This window comes from Alligator mississippiensis, chromosome 2, assembly GCF_030867095.1.
Source record: "Alligator mississippiensis isolate rAllMis1 chromosome 2, rAllMis1, whole genome shotgun sequence".
NCBI classification, from domain to species: domain Eukaryota; kingdom Metazoa; phylum Chordata; order Crocodylia; family Alligatoridae; genus Alligator; species Alligator mississippiensis.
In genome coordinates, this window is record NC_081825.1 from 265230307 (window position 1) to 265247861 (window position 17555).

The window sequence follows — 17555 nt, forward strand, 5'->3', positions numbered from 1 at the left end:
AACTCAGCCTGCTGGACAAGAGGATCAGGAGCACCGTTACATTGACAACTCTAGCTGCAAGCATTCAGTCCACCTCGTGTTTCAAGGATTTCACCTGGTCAGACACATTGCACAAGATGGGAATAAACAGAGGATAATTGTTTCCTTGTTAAGCATAGGAGAGGATAACTTTTGTTCAAAACCTACATAACTTGACAATATCACCATGTTCAAGTTGTGTCCAGCTGAGGTGTGTTGTTACCTTATACTCACAGACTGGGAATTTGTATAGTCATGAATGCTTTACTAGTATTCCTAAAAGTTCAAGACAACAACTCACTATGGAAGTGCTACAAGAAACTTAGGTCCCTTTAGCAAGGCATTATTTTGCACACAGAAGTTCTGTAAGCTAATAGAACCAGGGGTGCACTGATAGAGAGTTTTTTTGGCCAGTACTGATGGCTGATTTTTAACAAGCCATATCAGCCAGTACCAATCCGATTCCTGATATGCAGCCCAGCAGCATGGAAAGCAATGACCGGCTTCCCATCCTATATAAAATTCTACCACTTACAAAGTAAAGGAGTAGAAAGGCCAGGAGAGTTACTGTTTAGAAGCATCTGAAAAGAGGAGACTCTAGAGAAGGAATTAGAACAAGGGGGACATTGTTGTTCATAGCACTAAACATAAAAATCCTGCCTTAACTCCAATGGACAGTAGGAGCAAGGGAACTCCTGCATCTCCTAGTCTTTCACAATAATTAAACTTACTAATAGCAGATGCTTTAAGATTAATGAAGGGGAAGGTACAGTCTTCTGATAGACACTTTAAGTCCCAAGTGACCTTTAATTCTTCCACTTGAAGATGATTTATCTCATTTCATCATTACTGATTCCTCCCTGCTGCTTATACTTTGGATTTAGCCATTCCCAATTCACACTGGTTCCTTGGAGGTGGTTTGAGTCTCCACACCAAAAAAAATCATGCATAAAGCAACCATTCTCTTGTTCACTCTACCCCAGCCCCATTTCCTATTAGAACCAGTAGAAGAGCAGGGGGGGAATTGCTAGCCCCCAATATTAGGGACCTGCATAACTCACAGCAAGAGACAGCAATTTTTGCAGCTTGGCCATGTCCCAAAGAGCCAATTCCACAGTCATTTTATGGTGGCCCCACCCCTGGGTGCTGATTGGCAGAGGGGGAGGAGGGTTGAGGGGACGGCTTCTGTCTTGACCGCTGGCTGCCCTTCATACAGCCCTGCTCCTCAGCACTGATTGGTGGAGAGACACAAGGGGGCAGCTGCTGTCTTGCTGCTGCCCTTTGTGCCACCCCACCAGCCAGCACCTTCCCTTCCCAGGCAGGCTGAGGCCAGGCTGCAACAGCAGCAAGAACCACTGGCTCCCACTGGGGAGCCAACATTTTATTTGTATTGTTTTTTTCCCCAGGTGATTTCCTGGGAAATTGTGGTCAGTGCCATTTTTTGCAGTGATTGCAGATATCACCATTTTTTCCACAGTTTCTGTAAAAATTGAGAAGCCACAATTTAAGTAGGTCCCTACCAATCATCCCCCTGTTGGACCATGTGGCTGCTGTTGTATGTCTGGACAAGTAATGATTCTTGGTCATCCAATCCCAGGATAGGATTTGCACCAGTGATCAAGAGGTAGAATTCACTTCTTCCTAAAATTAGAGCCGTCCAGCCCTTCCATAGTTCTGTTCTCATTTAAAAACTCTTGGAGATGTGTCTGAGATTTCATGGTGCATTGAACTGTTACATTCTCCCCCACCCCCAATTCACAGCAAGAGCACAAAAGTATAAGAGGGAAAAGTAAGAAACTCATTTAATGCATAATACAAAGCTAAAGGGCCCAGTCTGTTCAGAAAGGAGCTCTCTCAATCAGCTTTCACTCAAATAAACCCCTTTATGTAATCTTTCCACTGCAGTTTCCTCCATGAAAATCAAAGTGCCTTTTAGGATGAGGAAGTCAGCCAAAGCAAAATACAGAGATCCTCTTCTGGTTTTATCATAGTCTTAGTCAATAGACATTGGATATACCATCAAAAAAGAAAAAACAAAAACAAAACTAGGATTTCTCCCCTTGCCTCTTCCACCTTTATATGCTTTCACCAAATATCTAATACTGCTACATATATCCAGAAGAGACAATAATCCAGGGAGACTTTAAGCATTGACTATATAAAAGAAAAGCAAGTGAGAACCATCTTAAAAGGGCTAGATTCATAAAGTAGAACCAAGGATCAGGCATAGCAGCACAACACTTTTACACTGCCTTCATTTCCAGGACAGAAAACAAAAGAACATTTCATAACCCCGTGGTGAGTCAGACACACAGAATAGAACTTGCCATATGGAATTTAGCCGAGATTCTGGAACTAACATCCATCCCTCTTTATACCATGGTACCATTAATAGTCATGGGGAGAAAGGAAATGCAGGCAAGCAAAATACCTGCCTTGATGCATGCCAACAATTACTGAATAATCCAGTCCCTTAGCTGGTACTGGAAACCACTCCTAACATCCTCACCCACAGGAAAATCTTTTACTACCAGCCCAGGATTCAGTTGTCCTTTGTATTGCATATGGAAAGAGTGGTTGCAAGGAGAAACCTCTTTGTTCGAGAGGTGGGGATGGAAGTACTCCTCTTATTTTGCCTCTTTATAAGAATACAGATCGCCTTTCATACAAGGCAATGAACATTTAAATGGCAGCAAGTCTACATAGCCTGATTATTGATGTTTCCTATACAACCCAAGTCACATTAAAGTTGGATAATTTATTTTCAGCTCCAGAAAAAAAAAAAAATTCAAGACAATAAGTGTCAGTCCATTAAGGTCAACATTACTTCCTAGGATTGCCCGCAAGGAAGATTTCCTCACCAGCATAACATGGCTATCTGAATTACATTGATGCAGACCCTTTCTATACATACACTTCATTGGTATGCATCAGTCTGCATTGGTGCAACTTTGTCCTGTTTCAGAATGGAGCAAAGTCAATGTAGCAGGGATAAAATGCTCTGTCTAGGCAAATTTTTGGATTTAAAAGTGACCTGCAAATCCTTTGACAAAAAAATATCCACCCTTGCAGCACTATATATTGCATGGCCCAAACTGCCAACAGAAAAGAGCTTGCTCCAATCCCAGAATAGCTCTTTGGTTTTTTGTTTCTATTTATCGAATCTATTTTGTTCTTTGTTTGTTTCTGAACACTATGGATTTTGCAAATTCATCACCTTCAGTTTTGTGGGCTTCTTACAGTAAATAATCTTTGTACTTGTATAACACCTTCTGCCTGGGGGGCCAAAACACATTAATGTAGAAAATGAAGCGCGGAGAGATCAAGCCACTATTCAGCAGGAGTAAGGGTGGAAAAAAGTCTGGCCCCTTGTGATTTTTCCCAAGGTGACAAAGGAAAGCCTGTGGCTGAGCTGGAAATAACACACATTTTTCAATTTCTAGACCTGCTCCTTAGGCACAAGATCAGTCAATCTTGTATTTACTATAATGAAGTCTTGTTGCTACCTATAACACTCGGAGTCTAATCAAGGAGCTTACTTAGATACCCACAGCAATTAGAAATGCTCCTTCTCACCTACTGCTAGTAAGAAAGCTGCACCCCATCCTCTGCTACTCCCACTTAGCCACAGTGATTAACATGTGGCCTCCAAAGTCAGTGCAGTAGATTCTAGCTAGAGCACATCTCTATGGATGCTGTTACACACTACAATTCCCATGTGCCAACTCTAAGGAACGTTAGGAGATATTCAAGTTAGCATGTGCTGTGAACAGTTGCACTTTTAGGGCACATCAAGATGAGTGTGCACATGCCTTTTGCCCCATCTCAAACCCCTTTGAGGCGGGGCAAAAGACACGTGCAGGAATGAAAAAATGTTGCAGCGTGGGGAGAAAATGAGACACCTGGGGTCTAAAAAAATCCAGTTTACAAAAGCAGGGCAACTGGAGGCTGGGTCCTACACAGAGATGCTCTGGCTGCCAGAGTTCATAGTTGGTAGGGTCAGAAGGGACCTGAGCAGATCATCAAGTCCAACCCCTGCTATGGGCAGGAAAGAATGCTGGGGTCAAATGACCCCAGCTAGGTGTCTATCTAGCCTCCTTTTGAAGACTCCCAGGGTAGGAGTGAGCACCACTTCTCTTGGAAGTTGGTTCCAGATCCTAGCTACCCTGACTGTGAAGTAGCGCCTCCTGATATCTAGTCTGAATCTACTCTCCATCAACTTATGGCCATTATTCCTTGTTACTCCTGGTAGTGCTCGGGGGAAACAGGGACTCTCCCATTGCCTGCTGGTCCCCCTTAGTCAATTTGTAGATGGCCACCAGATCCCCTCTCAGCCTTCTCTTCTGGAGGCTGAACAGGTTCAGGTCCCGTAGCCTCCCCTCATAGGGCCTGTCCTACTGCCCCCTGACCATGCAAGTGGCCTCCTCTGGCCCCTCTTGATGCTGTCCACATCCCTCCTGAAGTGCGGCGCCCAGAACTGGATGCAGTACTCCAACTGCAGCCTGACCAATGTCACATAGAGGGGGAGGATCACCTCCTTGGATCTCCTCGTGATGCATCTATAGATGCATGACAAGGTGCAGTTAGCCTTCCTGACCACGTCCCTACATTGGCGGCCCAAGTTCGTTTTGGCATCAATAATGACTCCAAGATCCTTTTCTGCCTCTGTGCTGATGAGAAGGGAGTTCTCCAGCCTGTAGGTATGCTGCTGGTTCTTCCTCCCTAGGTGCGGTACCTTGCACTTGTCAGTGTTGAAACCGATTCTGTTCTCATCCGCCCACCCCTGTAAAATGTCCAGATCTGACTGCAGCCTGTCCCTCCCCTCTAGTGTGCCCACTTCTCGCCACATCTTAGTGACATCCACAAATTTGAACAAGGTGCCTTTCACCCCCTCATCCAAGTCACTGATGAAGAGGTTGAACAGTGCGGGCTCAAGGACCGAGACCTGGGGAACCCCACTGCCCACATCCCTTCAGGTCGAAAATGACCCATCCACTACCACTTTCTGGGTGTAGCCCTCCAGGCAATTAGCAACCCATTTGACCACATAAGCACTGACACCACAGTCGCCTAATTTTTTAATAAGAATGGGGTGAGAGACAGTGTCGAAGGCCTTCCTAAGGTCCAGAAACACTGCGTCCACTGCGATACCTGCATCTAAGGATTTTGTGACCCGGTCGTAGAAGGCCACCAGGGTGGTCTGACAGGTTCCGCCTCTAATGAACCCATGTTGATTGCTCCTAAGCATAATCTCTCCTGCTGGTCCCTCGCAGATATGCACCTGGATAATTCTCAAAGAGCTTCCCAAGGACCGAGGTAAGACTAACAGGCCTATAGTTTCCTGGGTCCTCCTTCCTCTCTTTTTTGAAAATGGGGACCACACTGACCCTTTTCCAGTCCTTCGGCACTTTGCCAGAGTACCATGAGTGCTTCTAAAGCCGTGCCAGGGGTCCCGCAATGACCTTTGCCAATTCCTTCAGCACTCTGGGGTGGAGACCGTCAGGACCTTCTGATTTGAAGGTGTCCAGTCCCACAAGAAGTTCCCCGATTAGGTCCTCACTGACTCTGGGCCCGGCTGTGCCTCCCCTGGGACTGTCGGGGATCCCAGTGTGGGGGATGACCTGGTCCCTGCTCAGAAAAATGGAAGCAAAGAAACTGTTCAAGAGATTAGCTTTGTCATCTGGTGTGACCACCAGATTTCCTAGCTTGTCTTGCAGGGGCCCCACATTCCCCAGTACCTTCTTTTTGCCCCCTATGTATTTAAAAAAGGACTTCCTGTTATCCTTGATCTGGGTCGCTAGTCCCAGTTTCATCTTCACCTTAGCATTCCTAACAGCCCCCCTACAAATCAAGCCAAGGAGGTATAATCCTTCCTAGTGATGGCCCCTCCCTTCCATTGGGTATATGCCTCCTTTTTAGCTAGGAGACATTCCTGGATGCTTTTGGTGAGCCATGGGGGCTTTTGAGCACTCTTGCCCCCTTTGATGCGCTTTGGGATTGTCACCCTTTGGACTTGGAGGATCATCTCCTTAAGGAACGACCACTCTTCTAGGACTCCCACCTCCCCTCCCTTCCAGGACCTCAGAGCTTCCCCACCTCATTGAAATCCACCCTCCTGAAGTCCATGCTGCTGCCTTGCTGCAGGCCTTTGACACCCTGCGCTGGATGGTGAATTCCAGTAGGCGATGATTGCTATCACCCAGGTGGTTGAGCACCTGCAGTCCCCTCACCAGGTCATTGCCCGTGGCCAGGACCAGGTCCAACAAGGCATTTCCCCTGATGGGACTGTGCACCTCCTGGGTTAGATGGAGGTCCTATAACTCAGCTAGGAACCTATACAAGCAGTCAGACCTGGCTGACTGCTCTTCCCAGAAGATGGCTAGATAGTTTATGTCACCCATGATCACCACATCCTTTGACACAACTGCCTCTGCAAGCTCACCTGAGAATTCTCAGTCTAGCTCTTCTCCCTGGTTGGGTGGCCTATAGTAGACACCCACCGTTAAGTCCCTTCCCTCCCACCAACCCCCTTGTATTCTGACCCAGAGCACTTCAGTCTGCCCTCCTCTGACCCAGTGTTGTTTGCTGAGGATGTGTATTGCTTTTTGACGTAGAGCACCACACCTCCACCTTTCCTCTCTGTTCTATCTCTCCTGTACAGCCTATAGCCCTTGATGTTCACCACCCAGTCATGCATTGGATCTCACCAAGTTTCAATGAGCCCCGCTATGTCTGGGTTTGTGTTAGCTAGCAGAGTGTCTCTGTGGTTGGCTCCTTGCCCTGATGCTGAAGTACACAGCCTGCCAGGCAGTGCTGCAGCACCAGGGCTCCAGGTCCAGTAAGTAAAGGGTTGGGGGGGTTGGAGTAGTGGGGAGGGGACTACGGAGGGGACCCCCGCTAGCCCCGTGCACTCCCCCATTCCCACCCTGCCTGGCCCTTTCTCCCGCCTACCCCCCCCGCCGAGGGCCCAAACGCTGCCCTGCCCTGCCAAGCTCCCGATCCCTGCCTTTCCTGGCCCCACCCCCTGCCTGTCCCCCCAAGGCCCCCCATCCCTTTCTTGCCTGGTCCCACCCCCTCAGCCCCCTGATCTCTGCCCTACCTGGCCCCAACCCCTGCCTGCCTCCCCAAGCACCCCAATCCCTTTCCTGTCCAGCCCCCCTTGCAGCCCCCTCCCACAAGGGCCCCAATCCCTGCCCAGCATCCCCATAGGAAAAAAACCCCCAACCCCCCCGGCATTTACCGGCAGTCCGGCTGCTGTCTGTATCACTGGGGCCCCGCCTGCATAGCATGGGGCAGAGCCCCTGTGTGGGGGCCATAGCCCCGAGTCAGGGGCAGCAAAATATACATGTTTCTTGAATTTTTATAATGCTGATTTCAATGAACTCAGGCGATTAGTCAAGGACACACTGCAGAGTATGAGTTTTGAAGTGATGGGAGCCCAAAAAGGGTGGCTGTGCCTTAAGGAAATGATCCTTTGGGCACAAAGCGAGACGATCCCGATGTGAGGAAAAAGAGGGAAAGGGGCCGGGAGGCTTCCTTGGATGACCAGAGAAATCCAGGGCAGCCTAAGGGCCAAAAGGGGAGCACATAAAAAGTGGAAACAGGGAGAGATCACCAAAGAGGAGTATACCTCCTCTGCTCGCACTTGCAGGGAGGCATTTAGACAGGCCAAAGCTACCATAGAGCTGAGGATGGCATCCCATGTAAAGGACAACAAGAAATTGTTTTTTAGATATATAGGGAGTAAAAGGAAGGCCCTGGGAGGAATAGGACCCCTACTAAATGGGCAGAAACAATTGGTGATGGACAGGGGGGACAAGGCTGAACTCCTCAATGAGTTCTTTGCCTCAGTGTTCCTAAGCAAGCGGCACGACAAGTCCCTCACTGGGGTTGTAGAGAGGCAGCAGCAAGGCGCCAGACTACCAAGCGTAGACCCTGAGATGGAGCAGAGTCACTTGGAAGAACTGGATGCCTTTAAGTCGGCAGGCCCAGATGAGCTCCATCTGAGGGTGCTGAAGGTACTGGCCAACATCATTGCAGAGCCACTGGCGGGAATATTTGAACGCTCGTGGCGCATGGGCCAAGTCCCAGAGAACTGGAAAAGGGCCAATGTGGTCCCCATTTTCAAGAAGGGGAGGAAGGAGGACCCGGGCAACTATAGGCCAGTCAGTCTCACCTCCATCCTTGGCAAAGTCTTTGAAAAAATTATCAAGGCTCACATTTGCGAGAGCCCGGCAGGACAAATTATGCTGAGGGGAAACCAGCATAGGGTCGTAGCAGGCAGATCATGCCTGACTAATCTAGTCTCTTTTTATGACCAGGTTACGAAATGCCTGGACACAGGAGCAGGGGTGGATGTCGTAAACTTAGACTTCAGGAAGGCCTTTGATACGGTATCCCACCCCATACTGGTGAACAAATTAAGAGGCTGTGACTTGGATGACTACACAGTCTGGTGTGTGGAGAATTGGCTAGAGGGTTGCACCCAGAGAGTCGTAGTGGATGGGTTGGTTTCGACCTGGAAGGGTGTGGGCAGTGGGGTCCCGCAGGGCTCGGTCCTTGGACCGATACTCTTTAATGTCTTCATCAGCGACTTGGATGAGGGAGTGAAGTGTACTCTGTCCAGGTTTGCAGATGACACAAAACTGTGGGGAGAAGTGAACAGACCGGTGGGCAGGGAACAACTGCAAGCAGACCTGGATAGGTTGGACAAGTAGGCAGAAAACAACAGAATGCAGTTCAACAAGGAGAAATGCAAAGTGCTGCACCTAGGGAGGAAAAATGTCCAGCACACCTACAGCCTAGGGAATGACCTGCTGGGTGGCACAGAGGTGGAAAGGGATCTTGGAGTCCTAGTGGACTCCAAGATGAACATGAGTCGGCAGTGTGACGAAGCCATCAGAAAAGCTAATGGCACTTTATCCTGCATCAGCAGATGCATGACAAATAGATCCAAGGAGGTGATACTTCCCCTCTATTGGGCGCTGGTCAGACCGCAGTTGGAGTACTGCGTGCAATTCTGGGCACCGCACTTCAAGAGGGATGCGGATAACCTGGAGAGAGTCCAGAAAAGGGCCACTTGTATGGTTAAGGGCTTGCAGACCAAGCCCTATGAGGAGAGACTAGAGAACCTGGACCTTTTCAGCCTCCGCAAGAGAAGGTTGAGAGGCGACCTTGTGGCTGCCTTTAAGTTCATCACGGGGGCACAGAAGGGAATTGGTGAGGTTTTATTCACCAAGGCGCCCCTGGGGGTTACAAGAAATAGTGGCCACAAGCTAGCAGAGAGTAGATTTAGATTGGACATTAGGAAGTTCTTCACAGTTGGAGTGGTCAAAGTCTGGAACAGGCTCCCAAGGGAGGTGGTGCTCTCCCCTACCCTGGGGGTCTTCAAGAGGAGGTTGGATATGCATCTAGCTGGGGTCATCTGAACCCAGCACTCTTTCCTGCCTATGCAGGGGGTCAGACTCAATGATCTATTGAGGTTCCTTCCAACCCTAACATCTATGAATCTATGGATCTATGAATTATGATAGAGACACTGGTAGGCTTCCACATTGCTTTAATACTGTAAAGGTAACAATAAAACATTGCCCAACTGATTGGTCTCACTCTCTCTTTATAGTGGTCTTTTGTTTTAATTGTGGAGGAACATGGATTTTGGGTTATTTTACAGAGTGACTTTGGGATTTTTTTAAATCAGGGATTTTTCCGTTTTCCAATAGGGAACACAAGAATTCCTGCTAGGGAAGCCAGTGGCAGGACCTCGCCTGCTCAGAGCTGGCACCTTGGATACAAATGGGGCCAGGAGGACATGCTTTTACAGTTCAAAGCAGGCCACCACACCCGGAACATCTTCCAGGCAATAGCTGCCCAGATGGCCAGGCAGGGGGCATACATGGCAGTAGTGCCGGACAAAGACCAACTCTGCAGCCACAGCCCACTGGCAGCTGGCTCAGAGGGGCAGATGCTTCTACTGGCTGTGCAGTCCCCATCTGGGTGTGGCAATTGCGCAGTAGGTCACAGCCAGGCAGCAGCCCCCACTGTCAGACTGCTGCAGTGGGTAGAGGGTACAGGGAACTCTCAGGGCTGCTTCAGCCATCCAGCAGGCACAAGGGGTAGTGTCCTCAGATACCAATTGGCTGAGCCCCAGGAGCTCCTCAGAGTGAGTAGCCCTGAGCTACTTGCCAGGGCACCTTTTTATACTGCTGGGGGCAGCACAGGTGCTAGCCCTGGGCTCTAGCTCCCCCTGGTTGCAGATCTGCGAGGAGCCAGGCAGGGTTATTTTGCCCCAAGTTGCACAATTTGCTCCACAACAAAATGCATGTCCAAGCACATGCACTGAGGCAAAAAGCCCTAGCTCAAATTTACACCACTTCTATTTGAGCTGTTGCAAGTGCATGTGCTTGCATGTGTGGACGCACCCTTAGGGTTAATACCCTCACTAACATGTACAGCTCTACCTTGCTGTCAGAGGGCTGGAGAGCAAGGGCGTGGCTAGGAGCTACCATGTCTGCCCAACTCTCCAGTTCAGTCCTGCTCACCATGACTCACTCATGGCTCCCTAGCATCTACCCCAGTTCCTCACTCACCCATAGCTGCCTGCCTCTCCAGGACAGTTGAGTTCCAGACAATAGATCATCCACATGGGGAGGTGGGAGGGCAGGGGCTAAGAGTAATGTTTCCTGGGAGGCTGGAGGACCACAGATTGCTAGAATTGGCCCTGTGAAGCAGAGTGACGTCACTGCAACACAAGCTGCCTAACATGATTTGGAAATAAAGTTCTGCCTCTTCAGACAAAGATTGAGACACTTAGCTCATCTTTTCCTGCCTTAACATGCAAATATTCTTGCCTTAAAAGCATTTCATGGAAAACGTAATGTTTAACACCACCACATAGTGCTAATGAAAAGCAAGCCCCACCCACTTGCTCCTGGGCTACATGCATGGAGCCTGGTAATGAAATAATGCAGCTACCTTGGAGCTGCACCAAGTATTCATCCACAACCACTTGCATGTTCTTTCTCTTGAGCAAGTTCAGGGGCAAGTACTCAAGCTACCCTAAAGCAGTTGTGTTCTGTAATGTTCAAGATTTGGAGTATACAGAGCAGGAATGAGTGGGAAGGATAAGCTTCTCAGCAGCATTCCCAGGCTGGGAATGGAAGCAGTCTGGACAAAGCCTAGTCTGAGTGATGCTGATGTTTTCTGCTGGCAAACACCCTTTGGAGATAATTGCTTCTTTTGGAACCATCTTTGTCCCCACCACTGTTTAGCTGCTCTTTTGTACTAGTACTGTTGTCTGCCACTATTGACAACTGCCAAATTAAGGCCCAACCAGGAAAGGAAAGAATGAGGCCTACATGTCATTCAAACCATCATCAAGAGAAAAAACCTGAAGGGACACAATTTTCATTTTATACTAGTTTGGTTCCCATGACAGATAGTGCTGGCTTACATTTGTGTTCGCACACACACCTACCTACCCACCCACCCACCTCTGTGCAGTCCCCTGCTATTCTGGCCCTGAATTCCTTCTAGTTCTATTAAATTTAGCTTTGGGGGTGGAATACAGTATGCACAGAAATACATGCATGCACACCACTGTTCTAGCCCTGGAATATTTCCTAACTGGAAACTTTATAATAGTAGCAAATTGTTCCTAACTACATGGGGCAGGAGGCAGCAAACAGGGTTGGGGGGGAGGAATCCACTAAGTGTTAGGAGTAGGATTTACCAGCCACTTAACAGAATTGGGATCATAATCCTCATTGAAAATCCCACCCTAGAAGTAGTTCATCAAATGAATTTTCTTTGTTTAAAATATACAAGTCAGGGATGTTTTGCAAGGCCACCTAAACTCTCACTATCCATCATTTTTGTTAGTTGAGACTACAAGATAACCAGAAAGCCAGTGCAGAAAGAGAGTGAGAAAGTTTGTAAGATTATATTATACAGATTGGATACACTAAACACCAATTTATGGCATTCTGTAAACCATGTAAAGACCTGACAGCCTGTAATTTAGAGGTTACTAAGGCTAAAAGGGACCATTGTCTAACTGTAATGTCTTTATCTAACACAAGCCATAGAACCTCTACTCATAAGTCCTGCATTAGGCCACATAACTAGGAGCTGAGCTAGGATGTATTTTCAAGGAGACATCCCATTCTAATTGGCAGGCTTTGAGTGATGGAAAATTCTTGTGGTCATTAAAAAATTAACAGCAACTCTTCCTGCCTCTACAGAGTTCTCTCAGTAAATGTAGGGAGAATCCCTAGGGAGCATCTATTCCAGATATTTTTCCAGGAGTTAATCAGTTGCTATGCGTGTTTATAAAGGCCAAGTACAACACTTCAACTGTTTGTTCCAGGAAATGAACAGAAGGCAAACCACAAATACCTGAATGTTGGTTAACAAATGCTAACATGCATAAGTCCTTTGAGAAAATGAATTTTTCATTGCCCCCTCCTCATTTCTGGTCATCCTAGCAATCTTTCTTCTCTCTTTAATATAAAAAAGTTTCCTCACACAGTTTGCTCTCACTGCATCTTTCTTTGATCCTTTTTCTTACTATCTCCTTATAGATTCCTTGTCTCCTAGACCTGTTGCCCACATAAGATTGCTACCTCCTCCCTTCTCTTAGCTTTCTAAAGTTTATCACTTGCCTTCCCAGTCTTTGGAGGTCATGCCTTTAACCAGTCATGCCAGTCATTGCTTCATCTCTAAATCTTCCCTTCCCAACAAAGTATTCTAGAAAGTATCCTCTTTTTCTTTTCAAAAGAAACAGTCCAATACAGGGATCAGGTTAGGTTTAGCACCGGCTGTAATGCAGAAAAGTCCTCTGCATGTATTTAACAACCTCCTCCTTTCTTCACAGATTAGCCTTCAGCATAATGGACAACTCCACTCTGATTAGCCACCTTCATATCTTACCAGTGTTCTTGGCTAGGGACACAAGTTACACATAAACCGGTTTAAGTGATCAGAAACTGGTTTAAACCTGTAACAGAACAGAAGTTCAGTGCACATAAACCAGTTTCAAACTGGCCAAAACTGGCTTAAGATAAACCAGGCTGAATATAGTATCAGACTTAACTGATTTGGGTAAAACTGGGTTGTGCAACTTCTGTCCAAGACCCCTTCCTGGTTTAAAGGGTCCCCCAGCATCCCAGCAGTTAGATCAGAGTCCCCCAGCATCCCTGCATTCTTTTCAGCCCTGGGCTGGGCTGGGCTGTCTGCTCCAGAGAGCAGCGCTGGCCCTGCCCTTCTCCTCCCTAGCTGGAGTACTATCACTGCTCTAGCTGGCTGAGAAGTGGGTAGGGGACTACAGGCACAGCAGCATCTGCCTGGCTTCCCCCTACCCCACCCCTCCCCTCTCAAGCAGGGATTCCCCCCTTCCCTCCCCTCTCTCACAGCATGGACCCCAGGGCACAGACCCTAGCCAGCATCTGGTCATGGTCACGCCACCCCCCATGCTGGCTAATGCCAAGGTGTCTGTTTGTCATCAATTTCACTGGGACAGGCAGACAGAACTATGGCCACTTAAGGCTTTTTGGAGCCAATCAACACCTGTTAATTACCCTCAGCTGGTAGTGTCCCTCTGTTCCTTCCTTGGAAAAAGCTGCTTAAGAAGAGCTTGATCTAATGGAGAGAGGCTTTTGTTTTCTTTATGGGCCGATACAATGTTATCAGATCCCTGCTGGCTCCTTTGTCTGTTATTTTGCTGCAGACAGTATGAAGAAGTAGGGAAAGGGAGATTGAAATGCTCAATATCATCAGCAGATGCATGCAGTCCACACAGGCAGTTACCCCTTCATGCCCCCCTTGCCTCAGAGTAATAGCCAGGGGCCAGAGTCTAGCAACACTCCCACCCCTTGAGCAGTGGGCCAGGAAAAGCCTGGCGAATGCTGCTTCCCCCTCCCGGCACACCCAAGCTTGGGACAGTGCAGGCAGGGTTGGGGTTTAAACCCCTACCTAATCAGAGCATCCTGCTGGGCCTAGCCATGCCCCCCTCAGTTCCACACTTTGGAAGGGAAGGGAGGGCTGTTCTAGCACCCCCTGGCTTCTAGCCTAAGCCACTGCAGGCATGTGCCTGCATTTCTTGATTCAAAATTGAATGTCTATCCACTTGCAAATCAGCTCAAGCTCTGCAGGTTAGATTAACCTGCAATGATTGAATTAATTCAGGCTTGGGCATTTTGAATGTGTGTCCCCACCCCTGAAGTTCCTCCCGAGTCATTTCTCTTTCCCTTACACCCCTGGTTCCTCTCTGTCAGTCTGCCCTTCTCCATTCCCATTCCGGTTCGCTCTTTAGTCAAGCCCTTCCACTCCACATAGCATTTCTGAAAACATTCAGCCCTCAGATCTTCTCTCTTTCTTATTTTAACTCTGTCTTTGACTCTCAAAAGACCAGTGTCTGTGGCACATGCTCTGGTCAGGTTTGGCATAGCAATCTTTGTCACCCATTATCCCCTTTCTTCATAAAATTAGGACAGGAACGCTCACCTCAGGATGACAGAAAGTTCAACATTCCCCCAAATCCAGATGACTATGCCTTTGTCTTTACAGCCCAGGCCCAACCTTTCCTCTGGGTTTCAGCTCAGGAACACTGTACTAAGCAGCAGAAGAACATTCTTATCCTCCACCACTTCCTTGGGCTGAGTCCTACCTTCCCTGCTTTTTTTCCTGCCACATTACACTCACTATAGCTTTTCCTAAAGCCTCTCCAAGATACCCAGTACCCACTAACTACCCCATCTCTGCCTGTGCTGCACTGTTTTACAGCAGCTGTTTTATGATTGGCAGCTTGCTTACAGGTGGGAAAGAATTGGGTCTTCCATTGTCCATTTCCAGGTTGCTGTCATGCGAGGTATATATACACTATTACACTTGTACTGGCAGTGCTCAGCTCTCCATATAGCTTTTCTTTCTACTCAACCTACAGCTTCAATTTTATCTCTTTTTCATGAGTCTCTTGAGCAAGAGGAGCATCCTCAAACAAACTTCTACTTTCTTATGGGACTCAGACTCTATTTGTCCTCACTCTCCCATACTAATGGGAGTGTTAGTGTCGAGCGATGCGGTCCTGAAGGATGGCCATGATCTCCAAGGCCCCCTTACCATGCCAAGTTGGCCCAATGGGCACCCTTGATTCTCGCCCGCCACGTCTTTGATGGTATGAATGATAGAAGACTTGCCTCTAAGTCTTCTTGGACATGGTCAAGATTGATTTTCAGGACTCCATGGGTCCCCGGAACCTTAGTGGGTCCTACCCCAGGATGGATGCCACAGTGGGTGTTCCGGGGCACCCTAGCCTCATGGGCGATACATGGCTCCAACCATCCCTTTACCATGCCCCAAGCCTTGCAGATGGTACCAGCATTGTTTTGGTCTAGGCCTTGTTGTAATCTGGCCCCCTTGTCCTCCCTGGGCTCGCTACAGCCCCATCTTGCTATGCGCACCCTCTGGTGCTGATGTTGGTGCACCCAAAATGCTGCGCACCCTATGGCGCTGGGGTAGGTGCACCCCAAATGCTGCACACCCTATGGCGCTGGGGTCCCCACGCTGCCGTGGGCCCCATGAGGCCTCCTCCTTCCCCTAATAGCTTCATCCAAACCACCAGTGTTATATAACAGTGAAGAAAACACAAGCCCCTGGGCTGCAACATAAATTCAAGCTGTCTAGCCACAACATCATCCAAACCATACCAGGGAATCCTCTGTCCCTCACCAGTATCAGAAGCTTCTCTTGCAGTCAGGCTGCTCCCCTTTGCTTGCTCTGGGAGAGCTCCTTCACCCACAGCTGCTGGCAGGAAATTGCCCTTCTAGCCCCAGCCCTGGGGTTTATGTATAAGTGAGGCCCTGCCCCTTCCGGTCAGCTGACCACTGGCAGATGTGGGCCACTAACTTGTTCTGGCTGCCCTGGTAACACGCAGCTGGGGCTTCAAACTCGCTGCTAGGGCTCTTCCCCTAGCAGTTTCAGTTCTTTAAAGGAGCAGGGCACTGTAGTGCCCTGCAACAGTTGGCATTCACTCTGAACCCTTCCACTGCTCCCATATATCAGCTTGCCTCCAACCTTGACCCATTCTCTGCATATAGCCCTGATGTCCTGGCTCTCCTTTGATAACATGCTCATGTGCAACTTCATGTCTTCCCCTTAACTGAAGCTTCTCAAAGGCTTCCACAAATATAACTTTCGAGACCCTTACACAGAGAGAATGCTATTAACTGCTTGTTCACAAACTCCTGTCCTCAGAAAATGTCATTGCTCCAAGCTTATTTCAATTTCCTGTTCATAATTAAGGCTGGTTGGGAATTTTTCAACAATTTTTTTTCCACAGGAAAATGCTGATTCATCAAAACCAAAATGTTGCATGGGACCATACGCGTTTCACAGTTTCTCAGGGTTACTAGGGAATTTGTCTTCAGAATATGAGACACCCCTCTGGGGGAGAGAAAACCACCCCCCAGCATAGCCAAGCAGCTGGTAGAGAACCAATTTTGAGTCCCTGCCTTGTCCAATACAACCAAGGTTTTTTAAATGCCTCAGAAATTTTCATAGGACAGGCAAATGTTTCCTGCTCAACTCTGTTCCAGATTATCTTTCCTGTTTTAGATGCCCTCTGTTGTTTCCCTTTGGGCAGTTTCATAGAGCTCCACTTTCTCTGCTTTCTTCTCTTTAATACTGGGCACCTCTCTGCATGTCCCTATAATTTCTTCAGTGGTGGTGTAAGTACCTGCATTCTGTAGCAGCTTTCTATATTTCTCTGCCCCATCCATTCTCCATTTCAGTTTAGATTTCACCTGAAAGAGGTTTCATCTCCCTTGCTTATACTTCTGATTTTCTCCCTCCCCATTATTTATTTCTTAACGCCATGAAGCATTTTGCTGTACTGTTTGTGTGACAGATGCAATCCTAAACACAGGTTGATTGTATTCCCTTTCAGCAGAGTTACACTCTTATTAGAATTACAGCTGACACATTGCAATGCATTGAGACAAATTCAAATTTTCACTCTACTTCACTATAAGCAGACTTTCACTACCATATAAATAAATCCCACTATGTGTGTGCACTGTAGCAAGCACAACCACACAAATAGGCACTTCTAAGTTTCAGGGGAAATTCCAGCAGCGCTCTGGCCTTGGCAAGTGAAAGATTTCAGCCAGTACATCTTATTACATGGGTGGTCGAGTTATTGAACTCTATTGACAAAGGGCTGGATTTTCCAGCAAGATGGAGCTTCATTAAAATTCTGCAGAGACTGAAAATTCAATAATCTCTCTCACAAAGCACTGCATGAGTAGGGCTGATTAGGCAATTTCTCTCTCATTCCATTTCTTTTGCAAAAAGCGTTGTTACTTCTTGTTGGTACAAAAAGACAATCATTAAATGAGCATTCACTATAGTTGATTAAGCGGAAAGTTTTAAAGGTGCACTGGCTCCTTTCTCAAGGCCTAATTGAAGTCTTAAAAAAACAATAACACCGCTCCCACTATATTTTTCTCATTTGAATTATTTAAAATGTGGATCTAACAAAT

General features: G+C 47.6%; 1 long non-coding RNA gene across 1 annotated transcript in view; it reads right to left on the reverse strand.

The window, feature by feature from the left end:
• The window catches only part of LOC132248425 (uncharacterized), a 52363-nt gene extending 36538 nt beyond the window's left edge, over positions 1-15825 (reverse strand). Inside the window, exon 1 of the long non-coding RNA XR_009459615.1 lies at positions 15745-15825. This is a non-coding gene — a long non-coding RNA (uncharacterized LOC132248425). The remainder of the gene's footprint in view (positions 1-15744) is intronic.
• Positions 15826-17555: the final 1730 nt, after the last annotated feature.